The sequence below is a fragment of the Monopterus albus genome, unplaced genomic scaffold (genome assembly GCF_001952655.1).
Source record: "Monopterus albus unplaced genomic scaffold, M_albus_1.0 scaffold2.1, whole genome shotgun sequence".
Taxonomy (NCBI): Eukaryota; Metazoa; Chordata; class Actinopteri; order Synbranchiformes; family Synbranchidae; genus Monopterus; species Monopterus albus.
The window spans coordinates 2,958,930-2,979,948 of record NW_018127882.1 but is presented as its reverse complement, the minus strand read 5'-3'; the positions used below and the strand labels follow the sequence as shown (position 1 = coordinate 2,979,948).

The 21,019-nt window shown below is 38.5% G+C and overlaps 1 pseudogene; it reads right to left on the bottom strand.

The window, feature by feature from the left end:
* Window positions 1-632: 632 nt before the first annotated feature.
* Window positions 633-21,019, bottom strand: part of LOC109955262 (sodium bicarbonate transporter-like protein 11) — a 21,381-nt pseudogene continuing 994 nt past the window's right edge.

The following is a 21,019-nucleotide window of genomic DNA, read 5'->3' as shown; positions in this document are numbered from 1 at the left end:
AAATATTTAGCTTTGGTGCCGTATGAAGAAAAATGTTCATTTAGTTCCTTAATTTGTTTTACAAGCATTTGATTTAATCACACTCACTGTAAAGCACAGAACCAGAAACCTTTGTAATAACATACTTCATCATATTACGTCTCCTCAAAATGAAAATACCAATTTTTGTAACAAGTATCTTGTGATACCTAGCTTCAGTGTCATTGATTAAAATTTTGCCAGTGTGAGGTGACAATTCACTTCGCATGTATTCAACTCCGATAAATTCCATTTCACTCAGTTTATTGAGTAATGGATTTTCTACAGTGGTAAAATGATTTACATTGAAATCGAAATGCCCATAATCATCTCGTGAACTTCAGGTAGGACACGGGCTAAGCAGGACTCTGTTAAACGTGTTACCTAAATTTAATGAACTGATTAATTAGTGATGATTTTTAAATATGATAAAGATGTAGAATTCGTACATATTAAAGTCAGCTAACTTAATGGTAAACGTGTGTTCAACAATGAGAAAACACCTGAATGTGGTCATCCAGTCACCAGCCGAGTTTTATACTAAAAAACATTTCATCACAAATTTTCCCTTCCACTGGAGAAAATTAATATTTTCAGAAGGCTGAAGTCTTGTTCTACATGTACTGGGCGTCCATAATATCCAGATACTTGGCATCGATTACTTTGGGAAGCAGGCTGCTCCTGAGAGATAACACAGAGAGACATAGAAACAGAGAGACATAGAAACAGTGACTAAAATCATGAATCCTTCAAAGAACAAAACACCAGTTTAGACCATAACACAATGTAAGAAATTACAATCAGTGGAGGAAGTATTCAGATTCTTCAGTTAATACCAAAGCTAAAAAGTAAAGGTCCTGCATTGAAAATACTACCTAAGTAAATGTATTATTAGCAAAATGATCTTAAAGTGTCAAGTATTTACTTCAGAATAATCCTGTGAGTGCTGTACTATTACAAATTATTTAATCATTAATAATGAGGCTTCATGTAATTGGATTTTATTGTTGCTGAGGTAAAACTAATTGTAACTATTTTATACACATCTACGTTGTTTAACACTCTAACAAAGCATAATGTTATAAATCCAACATGTTCTTTATATGTAAAATTGTTAAGTAACAAGCAACTATACCTGTTAAATCATTGTAGTGGAGTGGAAGTACAAAGTGGTATAATACTTAAAGTGCCTCCCATTTCACTAGTGTTGAGTAAATGTACTTAGTAACATTCCACCACTGGCGATTACGTCATGTGTTAGTTACCATGATGCATAATGCGAGTGATCATTACGGAAATCTTTTTTTGTGTTATTACAGACCCTTCCTGACTGACAAACAGCCACATCTTTAAGACTTCCACCCTCAGTTTGTAACAAAGGCTTTGCATTACAAAAAATTCTCTACACTCTAGACCTGACCTGGGTAACAGTATTTGGTCAGACTTTGTAAAATTCCTCTAAAGCCACAGAATATGCAGTGTTATTCAGCTGTATTCATGCTGAGTAGTACCCTCTGTGAGTAATAAAACCATCTTCAAAAACAAAAAAAATCAGTGGAGTGCCCCTTTAAAAACAGTCAGTTCTATTCAGACACTGTAGCACTGTGCAGGTTTCCTTTTATTTATATTTTTAGACTCATTTATTCCACCTGAGACAAGTGACACAAGGTTACTGACTCCCTTGTTCTGGATCTTTCAACACCATCGCCTGGTCTTCAAGTTCTTTTGTCAACTCAGCAGTTAGTACAACATGTACTTGAAGTCCTGCAGGTGCTCAGGGTCGTTGGACAATCGTTGACAAGTAATCAAACGCCATCTGCTGATGAAGACTGTGTGATATGGTCAGAAGTCACAGAACAAACAAGTAAGTGGGCCTTGAATTGAAGTTGTTTATCATTGTCCCCAGTGCGAAAAATAAACGGTCTAATAAATCTTCTTTAAGTTGATCTCATACTGTGGGTTGTATTTAAAGAGTTTTACAATTTGTTTTAAAATAAACAAATGAAAAATGTTAAAAACTTCACTTTTCTGATACAGTCATTAAACTAAATTACTGTTAACATGTTTTGGTCAGTTTTTTAACCAATACCAAATGTAGGGTTTATACAAGCTAGTGTTTTCAGTCGGTCACAGTCTGGACGTCTGCTTGCTCCGCGGCCTTGTTGTAACTTTACTCACGTTGTGTAGAGGTGTCCGTTCTCTACGTGCTGTTCCACCTTGGCCAGCTGACAGGCATGCAGGGAAGAATGTGGGAAGGCAGCATGCATCCATGGCAACCCCAGGCAAGGATGAGGATGCTGATGAAGGCAGTCAGCATTAAGTCCCAGTAGAACGCTGTGCCTTTTAACAACCTGGTACACACACGAGCTTTAAGTGGTTTGTCAATGAAATACGACAGCAGTACGTCTGCTCTTATTCATGAGCTACTACTGGATTTGTTTGCAGATAAAATTGAACACAATGATACAATATAACTTCTTAGACCTTTGTGTAACAGGCAGAAATGCTTTGAGAACTCATCCATTTCAAAGTGAGTCGTTTTTATCAAATTTGTTGCAACGTCAACACAATTAATATCAAGTTTCCGCTGCTTATTTGGCTTTCAAGCACTTACTTGTGTTTTGGTACGTGTGTGAGAGAGATGACAATGTTCTGGTCGATAAAAATGAAGGAGAAACCCCAGCCCGACCACACTCAGCGTGTTCAGTCCTGTCAGCTTTTCAAATGGAGGGAAGGTGAAGACTGGCCTATCGTGGATACTAAACACAGGAACTAATAGGACCATAAGATTTATAGAAAACATAAAATAGAACCCAAACAACTTAATTAGTTTGAACACATTCGCAAGGTACAAAAAAGTCAACATCAGGCCAGTTATGACAGAAGAACTCCCTGAATAGTGGATTGTGCTGCTAGTGAGCTTTGCTTTGTAAGCGATATTTCAACCCTTTGACCATTGATTCAGAACTCACACTAGATTGAGAGCTCACTAGAAGCAAATACTTTATTTTTTTCTGTGTTGTATGCCAAGGTTTTGACTCTAAGTCTCAAGGGTACTCTTCTCTCAGTTGTTTTATTTTCGAGATCTGTACTCACACTGTATGTCAAGGAAAAAGTAGGAGCCAATAAAGGAGAGCATCACCACAGAGAGAGGCAAAGCACAGACAGACACCACTTCTCTGATTTTGTCATTCAGATACAGGCTGTGGGAAAACAAAGGCATACATTCAAGACTTTGCAACTCTGATGTAATACATTATACAAGTTTTACTGCAGTATTTACAGTAGTTTCTCACTTAGTTTGAACCATAATCCATGTCATGTTTCCCTCTGAGGAGATGGAACAATGACATCCCAGGACTCCGACGTGGGAATACACAATGTCAGAGCTGCATTTATCTAACTTGTATATTACATTATTGTAGCTGAAGGGTGAAAAATCACTGTGCATGATTTGTAACCTTCTCCTGGGATGTGAATTTTCCCTTTTTTTCAGATTCTTGCACCTTCATACAGGTTTTGTGTATGTAGCTACTACAGGCCCTGCTACAATGGAACTAATTACATTTACTCAGGTACTTTACTTATGTACAATTTTAGGTATTTGATTCTTATGCTTTTATATAATGTTGAGCAGTTTGATTTACTGTAAAATATAGACATGTATTCTATTATCGCATTACAGGTTTTTAATATAGAATATGGAGATTAGTAACTACATCAGTCACATACATGTAGGGCAGTAAAAATACAAAATTACATTTTTTAATATAAATGAGTATAAGAATAAACTAGCAGACAAGCTATTAAATAAGCTTTCAAGTAGATTAGTATTGCACTTAAGTACAGCACTTAAGTAAATGTACACTCAGTTTCAAAGGGAAATATTGTACTTTTACAAATTTTTACTATAGCTATAGCTACTAGTTACAAATAAATGATTTATAGAATATATTGCATTGTCATACATTAAGTGGTCTTTGCTGCTTACAAATAAATTCATAAAGTGAAGAGGACTTTTTGATATAAACCCCTTAATGTCCAGATTTCTCCATTTGTTTTCCCTTAAGTTAATTTAACCTTAGAGGAAAATCTTCTTATTCCAGTTTGTATGTTGTTAGGGTTTGGACTTGTTATAGGTCTTTATTAATGCAACACGATGCTGACACCAAGTAAAACACACAAGCTCAAGTAAAAGTAAAGAAAATTGTGATTGCTTTCATGAGGAGAGTTAGATGATACTGCCAGCATCTGGGAATCTTAGCTTAGCAAAATGACTTGCATGTTTCTCAAAATGTGTAATATTCCCTTAAGGTCCAGAAAGTGAACGTAGTACCTCCTCTTTATGAGGTAGATGGTGCCACAAAGTCCCCAGCATGAGCAGCAGGCAGAGGATGGGCCTTTTTCTTGTGGATAGCACCAAAGACTCAGGCAGGAACACTGACATGTGTCCTTCAGCATGTCACAGCAGTGACACAGTGTCATTGTGGTGCCTGAGTGCGTCTGACATCTGGATCTTTGTCTTCTCTAGAATTTCATTAATCTGGTGAAGCACCAGTGTTGTATTTGTGGTTGCCAGTGTTGGCCTGTGGTAGAAGCGCTCAAAAACTGGGAAGTTTGGAGGAAAGAGGGCAGGAAAAAGGAATGACAAACTAGAAGACCCACTATAACCTCATTGCTCTTGGAGACTGATAATTTAACCTAGAGCACTTGACAAGTCTTGAAAAAACTCTAAGGCCCAAGTAGAAAAAAAAAAACCTGGGTATACTGGGTTTCTTAATATATATTGTAGCACATTATCAATATAATTCATTTTTAATTCATCATTCCAGGCATTCAAATACCTTCAGCACTGGAGCAGTGCACTGTATTCAAGCTTTGCTCCGTTTGCTGTAGTTATTATTATTATTTTGATTTCGACACAGGACAGGACACTGAAGACAAAAACAATGAATACAGGATATTTAGAAGAAGAAGAAGAAGAAGCTTTATTTTATTGTCATTGTAACATTGTGACGCGTACATCAAAATTTTGTTTGGAGCCGAGGGGCCCCAGGCCGCTGCGTGCATACACGCCACCATCATGGGCAACTTGGGGGGTTCAGTGTTTTGCCCAAGGACACTTTGACATTAACAAAAGAAAGAAAACGTGGGAAGATTTAACATATGGTAAACATATGGTTTGTGTATGCAAGGATGCGTGTGGGGGTGCGTTCACCTCTATGCAATTAAGGCGGAGGAAAGAAGAAAGAAAAGGGGGAGAGAAAAAGGTGGGGTGGGATGGGGAGCAAACAAGTAAACGCACTAATAATGTAGGTGAGGTCAAAGTGACAGTATTGTTGTTTTATGGGTATTAGATTAAGCCTTCCTCTGTTTTATTGTTTAACATGATTTTATTTCTTTGTTGACACAGGAATTTTGAGTTGTGGGTTGCTCCTGACCCTGACAGGAGAGCGCTGACCCACTGCATGATGGGATGAGATCCCCTCCTAAAGAGCGCTCTGACCCTGAGGAGAAAAGCTTGTCTAAGAGTGGGCCAGCAGCCCAGTGGTGTTATTTGTAGGTAAGATGAAGGGAGAAGGTGACCTGGCCTTCCCCACTCATGCTGTTCACTCCAGAGCTTCCCCCAGGCTGCATGCCCCATCTGCCAGGGACAGGGTGCAGCATCATCTATATAAATCCTCTTAGCTTCTAATGAGAGGTCGTAAAAAGGATTAAATTTATGAATAAATAAATAATAATAGTTGTAATAATTAAGATTAAATAAATAATTAAGGAAAAGAAAAGAGGGGGGACCAAAGGGGAAAGGAGTTTATAATATTAATAATTATGAGTACTATAATAATGCACGTAGTATTAACAATATACATAATAAAAGCTGTAATATAAGAGTATTATATATTAATAGTCAATCATGTAATGATTATGGTCAGGTCAAGCCAAAAAGAAAATAATAATAATAAAAATAAAAAAAAATTAAACAAGTTAGCAAATGATTGGATAAGTAAGAACAAAAAAAGAACATGAATACAAAGTTTTAATGTGTTAGAAATGGCTTCCAGGTGTCATTAACAACTGATATACTGTTCTTGTGAGTGGATGTTATTTTTTCTGATGAGCTGTATTCTGTTAGAAGGTTGGCTCTGTGGTAGTGTTTTTTTTAATTTTATTTTCAATTTAAAAAGGTTAATGTGGGTAATGTCCCAACAAATATGCATATTCATTACAGAAGTAGTTGTAGTTTAGCAGAAAACTACAACAGCCTGAGGCTTAAAAAGGAAGAATGAAATGCTCCACTACATGCTCATCCATTTATTTTTATTATTTATTTTATTTATCCTGCCTTCTGATAAAACTCTTGCAACACAAAAGACTACACACTAGCACTCAGGGAGGTCTACTTTGATTTCATGCTTGTCTTTCCACTAAAGTCTGTGTGATGGATATGCATATTTGCTGGGCTACATTACCTACAACAAGAGACAGGCAGGATGTTTAGACATCCCCCTGCAGTGCAGCGAGTTAGCTTTCCTGCAGAAGCATACAAAACATGTTTAATGTAGTCTGACCTTGGCCCGACTCACTTTTGATGATGCCTTTAAATGCGTCCTCGACAAACGCCATGGAGATGAACAATGCAATGACTTCTTCTGTTGAGCTGAGGATAATGGAAAAGAAACAAGGTGTGATCATTCATGTTTTATCAACACAGCGTCATTTACACAGACACAACAGCCCATTCAAGGCAAAGTAATGACCAAGATAGCAAAAGTGTGCATCGAACAACATTAATGATCATGGCTGAAAAGAGGAAGTCATAACGGATGTGTCTTTTCTTATCAGTGACCTCACCTCAATGCATGGTCACACAGTGCAGTGTTTAGTTACGTACGCTACAAATATGAGGCTTCTCTCTGCTATACGGCACATGAGAAAACTCTTGAAAGTTATGTTGTTTATTCACCATTTGAAGAGTTTCATCAGCAGGCTGACGTTGAATAAGCCTCCGAGGATGAGGAACAAGTTGTTCCATAAACTGATACAGGCATAGAAAGCATTGAAATCGAAGTCGTAATCACCGCAGATGCCCCTGATCACTGTAAAATATAAAGACACACAGCTACAGTCTTACAGTGGATTGCACTCTAATTACCTAATTCTATATTGTTTAAAGAACCATTGCTCTAAATATGTGGCTTTTAAAGTGTCAGTTCTCATTCCTGTTTACTGTAAATAGTAAGTACAAAGAGGCCAAAGGAGAAAAGGAAAAAAAAAAAAACAAGCTAAAAGTTTCAGCTGCAGACCTGAGTCATAATTCTCTGTGGGTTTAACATGAAATACATCCATCCATCCATTATCTATACCGCTTAATCCCGAAACATGAAATACAATCATTTGTATTTCAAGGTGAACATGAGTTGCATCGTGTGGCCTGTCAGGCTGTCGCTGTTTGGTTGTTTGATGGCTTAGAGTTTTAATCAAGTTGTGTTTCCTGTAAGTCATGTTGCTTTCATTTATGGTCTTTTGGCAACTGATGCCCTTTAATGTAGTTTTTTTATTATTACATATTAGTCAGTTTAAATCATTTTTGTAAAAGTAGCACTCACACACAATACACACCGCTTATGAAGAGGGCCAGCGGTGCAGTGGTCAGTGGAATGGCACTCCTTATATAGAATATGGCACATTAAGCTACAGTGATAAAGCACCACTCTGTGACACTATGCAACCATTTATATTGTTTTAATCATAGCAGAATACTTTGCTGCAATTAGTTTTTAAGATACTATAGAGAGAAATAATATTAATTCAATGAAAATGTACAATTTAAGCACTAATAATACAACTGACTTCTCACCACTGTTACTAGTACGTTTAATCAAATTGCAAACCAAACTGATGGACCTATTTCTGTTTCCTTTTCTCCTAATTACCCTAATGTTGTTACCTTCCTATGTGACATTACTGCTTCAGGGTGGTTATTTCTTAAGAACTTTGTAAACCCAGTTAACCCAGGAGCTTCTCTGTTCTGGCAAGTGTATTTTTGTTTGTGTGTGTGTGTGTGTGTTGAATTCAGTTGTAACTGTTTGTGATGCATCACTCTGTGTTTCTAACCCTTTTAGGAAATGATTGGCGAGACAGACCGAGATGGAGATGGAGAGGTCAGCGAGCAGGAGTTCTTACGCATAATGAAGAAGACCAATCTTTGCTGACGTTCAGTGTTAGTTTTGTTCCTGGGACCTTTCTAATATTTGCTTTTGATTCTGTCAGAATAGCAACTTAGGTGTTACAATGTTACTTTATCCGGACCCTGAGTAGTTGATAAGCAGAACAAAAAATAGGCTGAGGTTTTGAAATCTTTGAAGTCAATTTCAGTATGCTGCAGTGCACCCTGAAGGCAAAACGTGCCAACAATGGGCAGATGTTGGGGAGCAGACAGTGAAAGTCATATGACTAAGTCACTGTCTACAGACCAGACTTGTCTTACTGTAGACAGAAATGACAAGCGTGAACTTGAGATGAGTAACTCGGTAAAAATCACCCTCACTTCATGCTTTGATTTACTGAACCAAGTCACTGTCTAGAGAAAATGTACTACAGCACAGTCTAACCTACACGTTTTCATCATCTTATAGGAAAAGATACTCCTGCTGATTAAGTATAATATACAGCGGAAGTCTGGTTTTGGCCAAAACACCATACCTTGTTAAAATAAACAGGATATTGTAGTGACGTGTTTTTTCAAGCCGTCAAGCTGCCGATTATTTTGGGGATGCCTGCCACTGATTGTGAAAGTTCTGATAACCTGTTGCAGACAGCAAAGAAGCACAAGGTAGAAAATATGAAAAGTTTCATCCCATGATGGGATATCCTTTTTTTTTTGTGCTAAATATTCCATATAGAAAATGCTTTATGGTAGAAAAAGATAAATATGAGCACATTCAATGTAGTGTGCATTTCCAAAATCACAATTTTCATGAACTAGGTCTTCAGACTGTTTATTGGACATTTGTCTCTTAAACTCAAGGACATTTGTAAGCATGCCTTCTCTTTTATTCAAGAGTTCTCTGCCCTTTGTACCAGTTACAATATGTATTCCTTTCATATTGTTCATTTCTTTAGCTGAAACTTAAACTTGATATATCTGAGCCAAATCAAAAGGCCAGTCTTTCTAAGGTTCATTTTAAGTTACCCCATATCAGTCAAATCCATCCACCTTCTAGGAGTTCACGGTACACCACACGCTAGGCGAGAGCTGAGATATAGTTCTTACGTTCCCTTGAGTGGGTGAGAACATTCTATTTGTCCCTAATTAGTTTATGTTTATCCATACTTATTAAATGTTTGGTTATACTTAACTATGTGGATAGAAGACAAAAGCAGGAGGCACCTAACAGCTTCCTCATTTTATACACTCTCTGATGTCATTGGGTGAACCAAGATAGGAAGTGAAGATTATTAATGTTAAGTGGTTTCATAAATTGATCAGTAATGTGTAAATTGTAGGGATTGAGAATTGTATGTGTGCCTTAAAAGACAGTGACTCTGTTGAATGTTAAGTAATAAAAATAACTCCAGGGAAATTGACTTGTGTGAGGACGGGGGGTGTGAATATACCTGTAGGACCTGGGAAAGGGAGGGTTGATCCAGACCATGGTGCTTTTTAAGCAGTTGCTTGCTAATTTGCTAATTTAAGTTGTGTTATTTTGAGCTGAGTTCTCTTCAGTTATGTGAAGTTAAGTATTTGGTTGTTTTGTGGATATTTTTTTGAGGCATGTGTATCTTTGTGGAACACTTTTAAATAAATCATCTATTTTTGAGTTGTCCTACTATTTTTCAGCCACTCAGGTTCGAGCTACCACAAAGAATGTCAGTCAAGCAGACCATAATGTTCTTAATTAATATTAAAATATCATATTTACAAACACATCCGGTAACATGCAAAGTCCAAAACTATGCTAAGTCCCAAAACAGGTAACACAGGGAGAACTGGAACACAAAGATATGGCCAGAATGCTGGGACTGCAAGAGCATGGAAGACAATCTGGTAGAGGACAAAAGGAAACAGGCCAGTATACTGTATATAGTGAATAGTGTACTATGTATATTGTGATATAATTCACTGGGAAATGACAGCTCACAGAAAACTATGGATCATAACAGGGCTGAGACTAAAATGCTCATGTGTCAGTTTTGTTGGGCTACAGCAGAGCTGATTTTATATTTAAGTGTCTCTGATAACAACCAGTGGGAACTGCATAAAGTGCAATAAGTATTATTTTGCAGTGTTTTAAGATGGTCCCCAATGGTCCAGAATGTATTGTAATCTTAAAATTTTTGACACATTTATGTCACTGACATCATAATTGACTGATTTATATGATATATATATGTTATATTATCTGACACTATAACATTATTCATTTACTAATTGATGAACAACACATTTAAATTATCAAATGAAATCCCCACTGTTTTGTTAATCCCGTCTGGTATTCTGTCTGCTTCTTAGTCAAAAAAAGAATAGAAAACACAAATATTGAACTTTTCAATTTCAGTAAATAAATAATGCATTAGAGTGATTCCCATTTGAAATGTGAGGAGGGCATGTCTAGGACTCAAAGTGGCTGATGTGTTTCTCTCTGTCTCTCACTACACTAAGGGTTTCAGTCAGAGCTCCATGTGAGGACCTCCCTTTCCTACAGTAAGTGCTCTGAGCGATCTCTGTTCCCTTAACTGTATAATAGCAGAGGAGGTTGCAAAGACTAGCAGGGATCTATGGCACAGGGGCGAAGAACACAATAAGGTAGAAAATGCTAACATTTTACCTTTCCCACAAGGTTGTCGGTGCTGGGTATTATTATTGAGAACCAACTAGCAGGGAAGGACAGAGAAATATGTGGGGGGTGGGCGTGGGTTTCCGTTTAGAAACAGAAAGCTGCTGAGGAGCACCTGTCATCACAATCTGTCCACCTCGGCAGTGGAAAGTCTGCACAGAGAGCGGCTGTTTCAAAACTGTGCTTGTGATGTTTGGTTGAAATGTTTGATGTCACTGTCTCTGCTTCTCTGTATCTCACACAGTAACAACTACATTTCTACCTCACACAAGCTGAATATCTTAATCTCCTCTGTCTCTGAAGCATCTACTATACCTGCTCTATTTTTGTTATGTAGTATAACAAGGCCATGTGTGTACTGAGTGCATAACGCTTTCTTTCCAACCAATAGTTTAACATTCAAGGACAGGGCTGGACATAAGCCATTAATGCTTCCATCCCACCTTTTTCTATACCTGCATTGTCTGTTTAGGGCAAGTTGTTGTGTCTTTAGCATTGTCTTTGAAAAATGCGCATAGATGAAGTTTATTTGAAGCAATGAGTGTAAATATATTATTGATGGGAGTGGCCCATAGGTCTCCAGGTTAATAAGAAGTGACACCTTGGCACAGGCTTGATAGATCTGGGGCCAAACAGACGAAGGCTGCTGGCATGAGAAACCTTATTACTAACTGACAAAGGGGAATAGCAGCTGAACTCCAACACCCTCTGGGGAGCCGTGTGCATGTGTGTGTTTGTGGATTTGGAGAGGGCGGTGTGTGATGGGGACATCACTGGCAAATGGAAATCTACTGAATATCAAGCATCACATAAGGTGAGGCTGTCTTGCCTTCCAAACTACCGTGAGTATGCAGTGTGGGTGAGTGTATGTCTGTCACTAACAAGCTTCAAAGTGTAACCCTTAGGGAATACAATTCACAGGTATTTCAGTTTTTATTTGCATGAACTGGAGATGGAATTTGATAAGTATTGCAGCTCAGCATGTGAAAAATGTGAGAATTTGGCTACATTTCCAATCAGTAGCATCTAACTTGGCTATGCCTTTCCTAAAATGATAAGGGATTGCATTTAATTTCAGACTGGAATATGTAAAACATAAATACAAATCAATGTATTGCTACTGTCACTGTTTCACCAGAAGCCTGCTGTTTTTTGTTTAGGTCAGGGTGAACAAAAGATATATTGTTGTCTTAGATCTACAGTATGTTCTCACTGACACTGACTGAATAAAGAGGTGTAAAGATAAAGTTGGACAGAAAGGCAAGTCATTAGTTGGGGACCTTTAGTGTTATCCTTCATCAGAGACAGTGTTCTAGTATATGAGTCCAGGAAATGGACACAAGTCCTACTGGAGTCCTGATTTTCAGCACCCATGACTAAACTTGGACTTGAGCACTCATGACTCAGACTCGAGCACTGCCTGCATTTGGACTTGGAAGAGTCTTGAATCCTTGAAGTCGGAGATGAGGACTCAGAATAATGACACTGATACAGCGTGTGTGCTTACAAGTGCATTAGTTTAGCTGTTGTGTCACACACACAATACAGTAAGTTAATTCAGTAAGTTCAAAAGTGTCAGTTATGTTTAATGTACTATAGACTTTGATGACTCAACCTGGGTAATGACAACCTGACTCGTATTTGACTCTCAGGGTAACAGGGATTCAACTTGGACTCGACTGATTATTCTCTGGTGACCAGGACTTAATTTGGACTCGAAAACTGGGGACTCAAGACTCAACTCGGACTTGAGGTTTAGTGACTTGACTACAACGCTGATCAGAGGTCACAACAAGCACATGAAAGAATAACTGATTAGAAGCATTATTAGGCAAGACTGCCTCTGAATAATATGAGGCAGGTAGAAACTGAATGAAAAAAAAAACATCTTATTTTGTTAGGACTTAGAAATACTTTCTAATGTGGGACTAAATAAATAAAATACTCAGAGTTGGACACTAGTACAACACTTGTGTTTGAAAAACCTTTTCACTGTCTGATATGATTCGTCCATTACTTGCTGACACGTGTGTTACCATGATGCCATAATCATGTAACTTGCCTACGGAGACAATATATGGACTATACTATATACAGACTATCACTTCAGATTAGCAGATGGAGTTCACTCGACAGCCTAAATAAACCAGATGAAGCAGGCACACCCATCAGAGTTTCTTTGAACAGAACCAAACAAGTTGTGAAAAGCACCCTAATTCCACTCCTCAGGCCAAAATTGCTCATCTAAATGCTGATGCTACATAGTATATTACAAAGAAAAGCTTGCCAAAAACTAACTCATGCTCTCTGCACTCACAGTGTCTCAACATGCCGGCAAAAGTTCCTTATACATGTTAAATCAATGGAAGAGTAAAACCACATTCTGAAAAGTAATTTCTTTTCATTTCAGTGCTAACATTGTGGGCCTGCTTGCACAGCAATGTGCCATCAGCATCAAGCCCTCTGTGTGTAGAATAATGATGTCCCTATCAATAAATAAAGAGAGCTCTGCTTAGCACACAGCATGAGAAGCAATGGTCCTGCTGGGAATGGAGATCTATCAACAGAGAGCATTCATGGGACACAGCTGGAAGTTATGTTGGGCCTGTCAGTGTATGGGACCATCCTGTGGTCAAAAGGTCATATTCTAGTTTCTACAGCACAACAGCTAATTTTTAGTACTGTACCTACAGAAGCCACTTAAAAAAAAAATTGTGGAAATGGGAATACATGTCTTACTGCTCAGTTTTTCTAAGGCAGAGCAGAGTTTTGTTTAAAAAAATCATATTTCACAGTAAAAGCTGATGTAGAGCCAGAATTAAACTTTAAACTGTGCCCGTGTCTTGATTTTACTGACAGAGTTTTACAGTATATTGTATAGCCTCAAAATATAGTTTGGATCTCACTCTTTGTATCCATATTTTGAAGGAATTTTTGTTTTGCCTGGAAGCTCTTAGCCCCTGATTTTCCTTAATTTCACTTTAGATCCAGAGACAGTATGCCAGTTACTTGTATATAAGTTTTCAGGCATTTGACGAACACAGTGTTGCTTCTCATAAAAGAGTAATACTGCCTCCATTCACCTATAGAAAGAACTTCATCTGACTTCACACTGATCGAGGTCTTTCTCAAATTGGATGACACAGGTGATCATCACTGGCTTTCCCTCATCCCTCACAAAGACTAGTAGACCTAGGTCACACCAAAGTGACCCACGGAGCATCTTGGCCATGCTACCACATGGCCAGGCCTTCGCCACGCATCGCTGTGCATCGAGGGGCCGCATGTAAGTGACATGAAAGAAGACAGTTCATAATGTTATGGTAGTAAGAAATCCACTAAAACAGATAATGTATGTGCGCATATTACAAGATATGGCTAATACCGTCTGTGAAGTCTGTGAAGACATGGTTCCTTTTGTTTGGGAGTCTTGGGTCAGGTTGTTTTAGTTTGAAGGATTAGCACATGCCACTCCACAGTGGTTTGTAACACAATACTTTCAACTCTGGACAGTTATCCCAGTGGAAAACATTTTATTCTTGTGTTGACAATCACGATGTTAACAGGAGAAATACACTAAAAGCAAGTTATCAGGAATGTGCACCTGCTTCTCTCTGTTCAGTCAGTGGTGTCACCGAGGGCTTCCCAACAGTTTCGCTGAATGACTGTGTGTTTTTCACTGGTGTAAAGAGAAAGATGGACCAAGAGCCCTGCTGTGCTCATGCAGTGTTAATTGTGGTTTATCTGACTGTGACTTGTGTGAGAAAAGATAGCAAAAATATTTCACAAACAGAGAAAAATCCTATCTAAATATACTCAATTTGATATGTTTTCTGGCTAGATAGTGGGTCTTTTGAATCAATATAATGAATAATAGTCAAAGTAGAGATGCACGAGAAGGAACAGATGCTGGTGCCCGAGTGCCCTTGTTGTTGTATTATGCAGTTTTGGAATTGCAGAATAGCTTAAATGTTGTTGTGGCAGCAACAAGCTTACACTTAAATGCTGGTTTGAGACTGTCCAGAACATTAGGTGCAGCCACAACCTGTTGTTAACTTGAGTCTTTTACAATCCATGTGCTTTCTCTCTAGGCAGTTTTCAGGTGTTGCCACTTCTCCAGGCCCCTGCTGAGCACACATTTCCACTTATTTTAAACACTGGATATAATGAAGTACTTTTCATTACATGGTGCTGCGCACCGTCTGCTCCGTGGCAGACTTTGCAGGTTTTTCAGTATGTTGCCCAGCTGCTTTTTTAGTTCTCAGGCCGGGCTGAAACAGGGTAATCAAATAATCTGACTTAACTGCTTTACTTTACTGCACCACATCTTTATGTGCCTGGATGGAGGGGAAAACACACAGGTGGTCTCCATATGTGAAGAGACCTCATACTCAGTAGATAATATACAGTAAATATTGGTTTTACAAATCAGCATGCTTTGTTAGGTAGAGTTGTGTTTCCGTAACATTGTATAATACCTTTTTCAGGTTAATGCTTTTGGCATCACCATTGTCCTTATATAACATACAGTAGTGCACATAACCCATATTAGTCAGTGGTTGCAGCACAGATCCAGTATCTCTGTTCCACCTTAAGTGGTTTCCCTCTGCATGGATCTGAGTCCTCCACCTTCTGGTTCACTATAGAGAGCTGCTGTCGCTGGTTGAACAGCTGCTGTTTAAACTCCTCCTGGGTCTCGGTCTCCAGAAGTTTCTGTCTGAAGGAAATATTGGAGAACATCGTAGCAAATGCTCTGCCAATTTCAATGGCCATCTTGGTGCTTTTCTGAAACGGGACGATGAGAACTTTAGAGAGGGTTAAGGATTCCGTCAGTACAGATACATTTTTCAAATAAGGTATTTATAACTTGCATTCACACTGAAGTGTCATTATCACAAAGTGCACAGGAATGCTGGCTAGGAGAGTCTGTAAAGAGGTGGTATAATGGCCCCTTTTGACCCATTTTATAAATACTGAGTGTATTTTAAACATATCTGTGACATTCACCCAAAGTTATTTCGATTTCTCTAAGTCCATCTCTACAGCCCAGATTCCCCTCTCTGCTCTAGCAGGCTGTGTTGAAAGTTATTAACACAAAATTTACACTATTCATAAACACCTACTCAGGCTGGAGGTGATAACTCATCCGCACCCTCAGCCAATCAGAATAGGAAGTAATGAATAATGCAAGTAATCCTGTGTCAGTCTTTACCTAACAGCTACAGCTGGAACACAAGACAGTCTATAAAGGTAAAGGAACTAAAAGGAATGGGAAGGAAAGGAACCTGCTTTTGCAGACTAGAAACTTAAACTGAAGGTTTTGAAACAGTAGGTTCGTGTTTAGGTTTCCTAATGAAAGTCTTTTTTTTTTCAAACATAACTGAAGGCAACTCACTCAGTTTTAGCACAGATATTTTTATTTAGCTCCCTATATAGCTCTGCACAGGGGGTGGGCTATTCCTTGTCTGTCCAATTCTATGCCCAGGTGTGACGTCACTACAGGCACAGTTTCAAAACCACTGAGAATAAAGGTGACAGAGGAGCCAGATCCAAACCTCAAACCAAAAATATGTGGTTTCTCAGAATGGGCTTGTGTATGGTTGGCTATTTTAACTATCAATTAAAGTTTTATGTCATTAGATAAATAGTGAAACATGTCCACAGCAAGTTCCCAGACACCATTAAGTTTTGAACCCACCAAATTTCAAAGATATTCCTGTCACTATCATAAAAACCAGCAAAACATTCATTTTCAACCAGCAAGAAGCAGTGACTTTAAAAACTGATGATTAAAATAGAGCTATTTATTTTAGATAATCCACCAGACTGCTCAAAAACTAAACTTTCTGAATAGAACTGAGAACTGGGCCTTACTGTTCTAGGAGGGTACAGGATGAGATTGACATAGTGAGCCTCACAGCAGTTGACCCCCCAGTTCTGTGGCTGCTCCAGGTGGGCGACACAGACGTGACGTCTCTGCAGGCTTCACACATTGGAGCTGAATTGGTAGAAAACGTATATATGTGTATAAATGATTGATTATGCTGAATTGTGTATTGGTGGGTGTAAATGAGAGCCCCCATCCCCACCCACCAAAGCCAAAAAAGAGAAATTACCACAGCATCCACTTGCTGGTGTGGAGGTAAAAAAAAGGCACTCTATTACACAAATATTTTTGTAAATGAACTCACAGAATACAAAGCCAGGACTGCTGGTAACGAATGCCAGTGGAAGTAGCAGTCATACCCTGAATGATCTCTGGCAGAAGGTGAACTGCTGGAGCATAAAAACAATCCAAAAACATCCAATAAAAGCTTTAATGCTGTCTTGTCAAGAAGTAAACACCTCATCTCATGCTGCTTCAGAGGGCACTTCATAGGTTTTGCTTACTATTAAACTCCTTCCCTACTGCGTCTGTGAACAGTGAGTTCATGACCTCATCTACATTACAGCTCCCATGGCCATCTTCTACCATTTGAGTTAGCATCCGCCTCAGGACCTCATCCAGAGTGACAGCTTTCTTATCCAAAAGAATGCTTGCCTGGTCCAGAAAGCTGTCCAGGTCTCTGTGGGCACGCACTTCTTCCTGAAAGTTCATCGGCTTCACAAACTAGTAGGAACAAGGGACATTTGATTGATGCTATAAATATGTTATTGTGCAAATACTGCTTAGTAAAATGGTTCAAAGGTTCATGTTCTTATTTTGTTGAGTGCCCAGCAGTAGCTCTAAATCCCCACATTTTCTTTGTTTTCTGTGTTGTTAAAAAAAAGTCAAACAACCTTTTCTTTTGGCAAGAACGTAATACCAAAAGGCTGACTGGAAAAGCAGATCCTACCTGTCTTGTTGTATTTAAAAGCCCAAACCCAGGACCTTCAGGATCTGCAAACAAAATAATTCAACACTTTTATTTTCATCTCACAATTTTTTACTTGCACACACTGTGCCACCTCTTATCTTTGCCTTAATCCCCATTGATCATTGCTCCTTTGTAAAATTTTCTAAACTTATCAAAGTCCTTGTATTTCAGTAAAGCATCAGTTCTTTGTAGTGTTAATAGTTAAAGGAACAGGTGGACTATCTTTGTATCTTTGAACTTGTCTCAGTTATTCTCACTCAGGGACTCAGAGCTGGCACACATGGGTTCCTTAATCCAGAGTCTGCAAATTATCCTCAGACCATGAAAGTCACCATAGTAGGATACAACCAAATGGTAACGATTATTGAAAGATGGAAGAATTTGTTCTCACTAACTTATAATTATTCATAGAACAAATCCCACCACAGATTAAGCATAATTTATGTGTAACTTATAACAGTTAACTCATAAAACACATACACACACACACAAACCTATAATAGTGATCTGGGTCTGGTTGTCATAGATGTGGTGCCTGTGGGTGACAGGTGAACCTTTCCCACAGTCCTCCTGTTCCCCATCCAGCAGCTCTGTGGATAAATGTTCACAGACGAGTATCAACTAAGTCTAGGTTTCTGTGTCAGAATAACTTCTGCAGTGCTTTGTTAAAATTCACTTTACACGTTAGTGAATCACATAAAGTAATAATAAAGGCTGTCTCATAGCCTCAGTTTGCTGCCTTATTGTGATAAGCCACCCTGAGATAAGACTGTTCTTTATATCAAGGTTAAGATGTTATACTAGCCACATTAACAGTGTCTCCAATAAGGGACGATTTATTTGGCCCTCCCGCCAATCTACCATCTGTTGACAAGCACACAGCGAGAGAGTGAGAGAAACCCTATAAAAATCCCCCTTAAACCAGGCATGCAGCAGTATAACAAACGCAGCGCCTCGTAAATTCCTTCACTGTACAGAAGATAAATATGGCATCTTGATTGCAGGTTTTATGAGCAGAGAACAAACAGCGTCAGAATTGGAGAATTAACCTTAGCTATAAATGAGAAAAGCTTTGAGCTATAATTAGTCCCTCTTTACATCACTGACTCAGAGATCATCTGCCTCATTATTTACCCATTAATTAACCTCTCAACACTCAGCGAAGGGACTGGCTGTGTTCACCAGCATGTGAAATGGGTCATCAGTGAGCAGCGAGAAGCACTGACATTAGCATAAATAACTGCAATTATAAATTTACATGTGCATTATCTCCAGTATCATGAAGGAAAGAAACGGAATGATGTGCTTTGTGTTTGCAAAGCAGACTGAGTACGTAAAAGAGCAGAATCCATGATGAGAAGAGCAATCTGAGTAAACATAATATGTACAGCATCATTGCAGCTACACACCCATTTCTTGGAAAACATACCATTTTGAGACCTGGTGTATGGAGCCACTGCTGGGGAGAGAAGACAAATATGATATTTACACAATTTAATGGTCAGTTATTATTAGGTCTTCTGGATCAAAATGTTTCATCATCATTTATACTGACTTTCACAGGTGTCAACATAACATCAACCATATTATGGAGATCATAGCATCAGAAATATAAACAGTTATATCACTGCAGAATAAAGAAAAGTCAGAATCTTGACAGAAAGTCAGAATTCTGACTTTAGAGCATGTAAAAACTATATTTATATCTTGTAAAGCTGATACATTAGCAAACAGTTGTATATTTACACACTGAGCAGATTCCAAGTAACATTACAATTCTATTAGAGTTGTGAATATTAATTATTGCAGGTTTAATTCTGAGATTTAATGCAGCAATCAAAAGCTTTTTTTTTTCTTTTGTCATCTTCTATATTCCAAAGCAACTCCTGGGCTGAGGTCACTGAGGTCATGCAAGATTTGGGGGGTTAGCAGCCTGGAAGGAGTGTTGTGTGTTTTATAGTTAAATCACACATATGATGAGTGTCTTGCAGGATGCTTGTAGAACTTTTAGACTGCACAGATTTTACTACTTTAGTCTATATTTTTCCAGTTCTTTTTATTTTTGGGCACTGTGAAGAAGCCATTTAACAGTCTGTAGACAAACATGAATAGCAATTGAATTTACAGAAAATTTATTTACAGAATAAATTAAATACAAAAGAATCCAAATACTTAAAACATCTTTAGAGAATGACTTTTGTGAGTCTGGTCAAGGGTTTCTGTGGCTCACGGGGGACATGGAGCCATAACACTGCCACTTTGAAAAACGTATTTTATGTTTTTTTGTTTTATAAAATATGTTTAAACCTCTGCAGTTCATAATCAGGACACCAAGGCACGGAAACAACATAACGTCTTAAGCATTAGAACATGACTGAAGGGACTGAAAATCCCTCCACTGCAGACCTTTAATAAACTTCAGTTTATTGTCATATGCACAGCAAGGAAACATGTTTCCCTGGACAATGAAATTCCTCCTCTGCTGTCCACAATGAATGCCAAACAATATAAAGTCTAAGTATAAAATAGATAAATAATAATACAAAATAAAAGCAATTTTAACTACATACTAGATGTACAAGTTACAGGACACGTCAGCTGGACAGGCCGGGAATCAAACCATTAATTTTCCGGTTAGGAGACGACCTGCTCTACCTCCTCAGCCACAGCCACTGACACCACGTGTTAATGTGTTTTCATGGAGATTGTTGACACAGTTAAACTGACCTGGCACATAGTGATAAAACTGTGTGAAACCGTGCTCCGTGCTGGCTGACGCAGTTTGATTCTGGTGCTGTTGCAAGACAGAAACAGCAGCTTTCTACCCTGCAGAAAAATATCTGTTCCCCTTGCAAATGGAGATTTTGTAAACAGAAATTAAAATTTTAAATAAAACAGACAGCTAATTATCCATGACGTCTGAGTTTGCTGAATCATTATTTCCAAACAAAACTCTATCTCAGAACATTCCCGGGCTTCCTCCACTCCACAGGCAGACAGGCCCAGACAGGGGTCCTCACAAGCCGTTTGCACCAGAGGCGGGCGTCAGGCGACTGATTTAGTCTGCTGAAACCTTTCCAGTCTTATCTCATAAAGATAAAGGTCATGTTTATTGTAACTGCCCTTGATTATATGTTATCATCAGCGTGATCAACAACAGAATGATTGCCACTGAGCAGTAATGCCATTGGTTCTAAGAGTAAAATTGGTGTGAACACAGAGATGACATTTGTTCTTAAAAAGTAAAAGCTGGCAGGACAGTCGGTGTGGGAATTTACACCTCTCTGTCTCTCTACAGTCACTGTT